We start from the raw sequence: 7,970 nt of genomic DNA, 5'->3' as shown, positions 1-7,970 counted from the left end.
GACGAGGAGAGACCCATCATTGCATCTAGATGGCAGCTTGCTAGCTTTTAAGATCTCAGTCGCTACTTGCCAAAGTAGGAGGTGGAACAATGTTTTGTATAGTGTGTTATGCCAATTGAGCTTGGTGTCCTCTGCAACTGTGGTCCCAAGCCCAAAGGTTCAACTACTCAGTCACTCTGGGTAGCTGCCATTTCATTTTTGACAACTTCCAATTTTCCTAAATTCATACTTCGTACATTTCATGTTCTGATAATTAATGGCTGTCTGCAGCTGTTTCTCTTCAATTTGAGTGGTGCCACATCAGCAAATGGAGGTCTCAAAAGCTTTACCTTATCCATTGGAGTAAGGCTGGGTTTACTCAGATGATGCAGCTCTTTCCCAGTCCTATTTTGAGAGCCTTCTAACCTAACCAGACTATTCATACATAAAGTTGTGCAGTAATGTATCAAACAGTGTTTCTCTGATATTCGTAAGGTTTTCCCTGGCCAATTCTTTGAGAAGTGGATGGCCTCTTCCTTCTTCCTAGTCTATCTCAGTCTGTAAGCTGGGCTGATACTTATGCACCATGTGCATCCCACTGGGTTTGAAACACCAGTGACTCATCCTCAAAACTCATATCAACACGTTACCGTGGTAGGACAAACCGACAGACAAGTTTGTCTCCCTGTTGGAAACCTCTCATACCACGCATACCTGGGTCCCTGCAGCTGACTCCTCCTCTGTCCAGGTTCCTGGGCCTCTTAATCCCCTTTCTCCTGCTCTCTAGCCCTGCTGCTTTGGGCGTTCCTGGGTTCCCTCTCCTCACCTGGACCCCTGTGGCTGACTGCTTCTCTGTCCAGGTTCCTGGCTTTTAATCGGCTTTCTCCCGCTCTCCTGCCCTGCTGCTTTGGGTGTGCCTGAGTTCCCTCTCCTCACCTGGATCCCTGCAGCTGGCTGCTCCTCTGTCCAGGGTCTTGGCTTTTAATCCCCTTTCTCCCACTCTCCCGCCCTGCTGCTTTGGATGTGCCTGCGTTCTCTCTCCTCACCTGGACCCCTGCGGCTGACTGCTCCTCTGTCCTGGTTCCTGGCTTTTAATCTTCTTTCTCCCACTCCCGTCCTGCTGTTTTGGGTGTGCCTGGGTTCTCTTTCCTCACCTGGATCCCTGGACATGATAGTGTTGGTCTTAATCAGCGGTATATATTTTATGTGTTAGGTGTTGTCAAGTCAGCCCCTACTCCTGTCAACCTCATGAATAACAGAATATGTGGAATACTAGGGAGATCATGTTAGTAATGTTGTTGTTAGGTGCCATTGAGTTGGTTCTGACTCTTAATGACCCTGTGTACAACAGAACGAAACACTGCTTGGTCCTGTGCCAGCCCTACAATCCTTGCTATACCTGAGCCCATTGTTGCAGGCACTGTGTCAGTCCATCTCGTTGAGGGCCTTCCCCTTTCTTATTGACCCTCCACTTTACCAAGCATGATATGTTCTCCAAGGAATGGTCCCTTCTGACGACATGACCAAAGTAGATGAGACGAAGTCTGGCCATTCTTGCTTTCCAGGAGCATTCCAGCCTCATTTCTTCCAGGACAGATTTGTTAGTTCTTCTGGCAGTCCATGGTACTTTCAGCATTCTTTGCCAATACCACAACTCAAAAGCATCATCCCTTCTTTGGTCTTCCTTATTCATTGTCCAGCTTTTACATGCATGTGAGGTGACTGAAAATAATATGGCTTGGGTTAGATGCACCTTAGTCTGAAAAGAGACATCTTTGCTCTTCAGCACTTGAAAGAGTCTCTTGAAGGAGATTTGCTCAGTGTAATATGTCATCTGATTTCTTGACTGCTGCTTCCATAGGTGTTGATTGTAGAAAAGGTAATAAGAAATTTTTGACAACTTCAATCTTTTCTCCATTTATCATTTATCATTGGTCCAGTTGTGAGAATTTTGTTTTATTCATGTTGAGGTGTAATCTGTATTGCAGACTGTAGTCTTTAATCTTCATCAGTAAGTTCTTCAAGGCATCTTCACTGTCAGCAAGCAAGGTTGTGTCATCTGCATAACACAGGTTGTTAATGAGTCTTCCTCCAATCCTGATGCCACGCTCTTCTTCATGTAGTCCACCTTCTTAGATTGTTAGCTCAGCATACAGATTGAATAAGTATGGTGAAAGGATCCACCCTGACACACTCCCTTCCTGATTTTAAACCATGTGGTATCTCCTTCTTCTGTTTGAATGACAGACTCCTGGTCTATGTATAAGTTCCTCATGAGCACAACTCAGTGTTCTGGAATTCCCATATCTATCATTTGTTATGATCCACACAGTGGAATGCTTTTGCATAGTCAATAGAGCACAAGTAAACATCTGTCTGGAATTCTTTGCTTTCAGCCAAGATCCATATGACATCAGCAAATGATATCTCTTGTTCCACATCCTCTTCTGAATCCAGACTGCATTTCTGGAAGTTCTCTGTCAGTATACTGCTGCAAACGTGTTTTGTTTATTTTCAGCACAATTTTACTTGTGTGTGATAGTGATGATGTTGTTCAATAATTTCCACATTCTGTGGGACCACCTTTCTTTACAATGGGTACAAATACAGGTCTCCTCCAGTCAGTTGGCCAAGTAGTTGTCTTCCAAATGTGCTGGCATAGCTGAGTGAGTGCCTCCAGTACAGCATCTGTTTTATGAAATATCTCATTAGGTGTCCCATCCATTCCTGGAGCCTTATTTTTTCTTTTGCCAATTCCTTCAGTGCAGTTTCAACTGCTTTCTTCAATACCATTGGTTCTTGATGATAGATCACCTCCTGAAATGGATAAACATTGACCAGTTCCTTTTGGTTCAGTGATTCTCTGTATTCCTTCCATCTTCTTTTGATATTTCCTGCATCATAGAATCTTTCGATATTGCAACTTGAGGCTTGAATGTTTTCTTCAATTCTTTAGCTTGAGAAATGCGGAACATGTTCTTTTCTTTTGGTTTTCTAACTCCATGTCTTTGCACGTTTCATTGTAATAATTGACTTTGTCTTCTCTAGCTGCTCTTTGAAATCTTCCATTCAGCACTTTCATCTTGTCATTTCTTCCATTTGTTTTAGCTATTCTCTATTCAGGAGCAAGTTTCAGAGTTTCTTCTGACATCCATTTTGGTCTTTGCTTCCTTTGTTGTCTTTTTAATGACCTTTTTCTTTCTTCATGGATAATGTTCTTGATATCATCCCACAATTCCTCTGGTTTTCAGTCATCTGTTCTTTAGCGGGTCTCTAAATTTAGCAGGATATAATCAAGATCATATTTTGCTCTTAATGGATTTATTTTAGCTGTTAAACCACCACTCATCTGTACTTTTGTCATACTGTGGTGGCTTGCATGTTGCTGTGAGGCTGGAGGCTATGCTGCTGGCATTTCAAATACCAGCAGGGTCACTCATGGTGGACAGGTTTCAGTGGAGGTTCCAGACTAAAATAGACTTGGAAGAAGGAAGGGGCCATCCATTTCTCAAAGAATTGGCCAGTGAAAACCTTATGAATGGCAGTGTCACACTGATATATTTCTGGAAAACTTGATGAATATCCCTGAGACATTGTCTGATAGAGTGCCGGAAGATAAACCCCTCAGGTCAGAACACACTCAAAATATGACTGAGGAAGAGCTGCCTCCTCAGAGTAAAGTCGACCTTAATGATGTGGATGAAATAAAGCTTTCAGGACCTCTATTTGCTGATATGGCATGACTCAAAATGAGAAGAAACAGCTGAAAACATCCATTAATGATCAGAACATGGAATGTATGAAGTATGAATCTAGAAAAATTGGAAGTTTTCAAAAAATGAAATGGAATGCATAAAGATCAATATCCTAGGCATTAGTGAGCTGAAATGGACTGGTTTTGGCCATTTTGAATCAGACGACCATATGATCTACTGTGCTGGGAATGATATATTAAAGAAGAATGGTGTGACATTCATCATCACAAAGAATGTTTCAAGATCCATGGTATCAGTGATAGGATAATATCCATAAACCTACAGTGAAGACCAGTTAATACTATTACTATTCAAATCTATGCAACAGCCACCAAAGCCAAAGAGGAGGAAATTGAAGATTTTTTTTACCAGCTTCTGCAGTCTGAAATTGACAAAGACTTAATCACAATGTATTGAGTATCACTGATGATTAGAATGCAAAAGTTGGAAACAAAAATCACTGATAGTTCAAAGTATGGCCTTGGTGATAGAAATAACACTGGAGATCACATGATAGAATTTTGCAAGACCAATGACTGACTTACTGCAAATACCTTTTTTCCAACAACATGAATGGCAGCTATACATGTGGACTTTGCCAGACAGAGTACACAGGAATCAGATCGACTCCATCTGTGGAAAGAGGTGATGGAGAAGCTCAATATCCTCAGCCAAAACCAGGCCAGGAGCTGACTGTGGAACAGACCATCAACTGCTCATGTGCAAGTTCAAGTTGAAGCTGAAGACGATTAAAACAAGTCCGTAAGAGCCAACATATGACCTTGATTATATCCCTCCTGAATTTTGAGACCATGTTAGTAATAGGGACAGTCTTTTGTTGCCTCTTGTGGCTTCAAGAGTAGGAGTTCTGATAGCATAGTGCCTAAGGCACTTGACTGCTGACCAGAAGTCTGGAGGTTCAAACCCACCAGCCATTCCTTGGAAGGAAGACTTGGCAATCTACTTCTGTAGTGATACTGCCTCGGAAACCCAAGGAGCGGTTGCTATGTGTCGGATCCAACTCCACGGCAGTGGGTTTTGTTTGGTTTTGGTTCAAGGAATAGCTCCTGGATTTTCTGTGAGCTGCCTTGAACAGATCACAGCTAGACAAGTCCCACAATATGGAAGCCATAGGGCTGAAGGCCCTATTCACTGAGATCTTCTGGTAGGAATAATCAGGAAAAGATAAATGAGGTTCTTTTAAAGGTGGTCCTGCAGAAATGGAGACATGCCATGGAGAAGTCCTGTAGTAGCCACTCAGCAATGACCAACTATGACTTCTCATGTGCCCACTGCTGCCTGCGAGCTCCAGGATGCTGGGAAGTCAGAGAAGGAAAGGCTTATCTGGGCCAAATACCATCCTGTCGACTTGGAACAAGTCAACAAAACACAAGGAATAAGACTGTGCAGACAGGGACTCGAGGTCATACATCAGCCATTTCAGCTGCACAGAAAATGGTAGGTGTCAGTCTGTCTGCTTCTGAAAACAGTGGACAGTGGTGAGTGGAAGCTGAGAAATACGGAAGTTGGGTATTTGCCTGTGGAATGTCAGTGCTTTGGTGTATTATTGAACATTGAGTGGTAGGTGATCTGCCTCTATTTCATTGGCTCTAGAGCCATGTTCTGGAACACTTAACTGTGCTCATTAGGAACCTTTACATAAACCAGTAGGCAGTTGTTCAAACACGACAAAGGAGTACTTGGTCTAAAATCAGGAAAACTGTGTGAAGGTTTTATCCCTTCACCAAACTTACTCAATCTGTATACTGAGCAAATAATCGGAGAATATGATAATAATTTGAAGAAGAACATGGCATCAGGATTGGAGGAAGACTCTTTAACAACATGCAATATGCCAATGACACAACCTTGCTTACTGAAAGAAAAGAAGACTTGAAGCACTTACTGAGGAAGGTCAAAGCCTTTAGTGTGGATTACACCTCAACATACAGAAAACAAAAATCCTCACCTCACAATAAGCAACATCCTGATAAATGGAGAAAAGATTGGAGTTGTCAAAGATTTCATTTTACTTGGATCCACAATCAGTGCCTGTGGAAGCAGTAGTCAGGAAATCAAACAACGTACTGCCTTGGGCAAATCTGCTGCAAAAGTGTTTAAAAGCAAACTTGTCCTTTTGGAGACTAAGGTGCACCTGACCCAAATCATGGTATTTTTCAGTAGCTTCATATGCTGTTGAAAATCTGGAAGAGACAAGTCCTGGCCTAGCCCAAGCTCTTCTCTCTCTGTCTGTGTGTTTTGTATGGACCAGAACTCTCCCACTGACAGGTGTATCATGTGGTACATGTGTTCTCACATGGCTAGGGACAATTCCTTATCTCAGAGCTATTGTTCATTAAAAGGGTAGTGTTTCAATGTGCCTATCTGTGCCTTTAACCACTTCCATTACTGAGGTCTCTTGGATTGGCTCTAGAAGGTCACACATTTTTAGAGCTTAGTCAATTAGTCACTGACAGTTACCCATTATGCAGAACTAAATGGAAGTCTTATTTTGCAATGTGTTTACTGAAAGCAGGATATCTTAAGTCTACCATTTTAACTTCTTTGATTTTTTTTCTTTTAAAATGCATTTTATTGAAATATAATTCATGTACAGTGAAATACACAAAACTAAAGTGACATGGGTCAATGCACTTTTTGTTTTTGCAGTGTTCCCCTGCCCCTCCCCTCCCACCCTGGCAACCAACAAAGAAAGTTTCCCTCCATATATAAACCTTTCCTTGACCCTCCACAACAACGAACTAGTACTACATTTGTCCTTCTGTGATTGACTTATTTCACTCAGCATAAGGTACTCCAAGTTCATCCATGTTATGTGGTGTTTTGCAGACTCTACATTATTCTTTAGTGCTGCCTAGCATTCCATTGTGTCATAGTTTGGTCATCCACTCTTCCATTGATGAGCCTGTAGGTTGTGTCCATCTTTTGGCTATTGTAAATAGTGCTGCGATGAACATGAATATGCATATATCTCTTCCTGTCCTGGCTCTCACCTCTCTAGGATATATACCTACTAGTAGGATTGCTGGGTCAAATGGTATCTCCAATTCCAGCTTTCTAAGGAATCACCATACTGCTTTCCACAGTGGTTTTATCACTTCACAGTCCTACCAGCAGTGTATGAGAGTTCCCATTTCTCCACATCCCCGTCAGCATTTGTTATTTTGTTTTGTTGAATCTTGCCATCAGTGCTGGGATGGGATGGTACCTCATTGTTTTGCTTTGCATCTCTCTAATGGCCAGTGATCGTAAGCATCTCCTCATGTATTAGCTGGCCACCTGAATATCCTCCTCAGTGAAGTGTCTATTCATGTCTTCTGCCAATTTTTGAATTGGATTGCTAATTCCTTTGCTGTTGAGGCATTGGAATTTTCTATAAATCTTAGAGATAAGTCCCTTGCCAGGTATGTAATTATCAACAAGTATGAATTGAGCACCGGTGACCATAAAAGTGGCAGGATTCAGGTAAGGGGCGGGAGGCAGGCAAGACCCAGCCCCCAGAGCTGGGAAAGGGAGGGAGAGCGCCAGGGACTAAAAAAGCGGCAGGATCCAGGTAGGAATTAAGTAAGGGGAGGGTGAAGAAGTTTCTAACAGCTAAGGGAGACAAGCTTGTCTGCCAGTTTGTCAGCCTGTGGGGCTTGTATGTTGCTGTGAGGCTTGAGGCTCTGTCAACGGTGTTTCAAATGCCAGCAGGATTGCACATGGTGCACAGGTTTCAATGCAGCTTACAGACTGAGACTAGGAAGAAGGAGGAGGCCACCCACTTCTCAAAGAATTGGCCAGGGAGAGCCTTACGAATAGCAGAGAAACACTGTCTGATATATTACTGGGCAACGTTATGAATAGCTTGGAAACATTGTCTGACACAGTGCAGGATGACCAGCCCCTTGGATCGGAAGTCACTCAAAATAGGACTGGGAAAGAGCTGCCTCATTAGAGTAGAACCAACCTTAACGATATGGATGAAGTAAATCTTTCGGGACCTCCATGTGCTGACATGGCACAACTCAAATTGAGAAGAAATAGCATCCATTAATCGTCGGAACATGGAATGCACGAAGTATGAATCTAACAACATTGGAAGTTGACAAAAATGAAGTGGAATGCTTAAAGATTGATGTCCTAGGTATTAGTGAACTGAAATGGACCGGTTTTGGCCATTCTGAATCAGACAACCATATGATCTACTATGCTGGGAATGACAATTTGAAGAGG

This window comes from Orycteropus afer, unplaced genomic scaffold, assembly GCF_000298275.1.
Source record: "Orycteropus afer afer isolate SDZICR_OR568_19922 unplaced genomic scaffold, OryAfe1.0 scaffold00356, whole genome shotgun sequence".
NCBI classification, from domain to species: Eukaryota; Metazoa; Chordata; class Mammalia; order Tubulidentata; family Orycteropodidae; genus Orycteropus; species Orycteropus afer.
The sequence above is the reverse complement of the archived record's forward strand: the minus strand, read 5'-3'. Positions refer to the sequence as shown.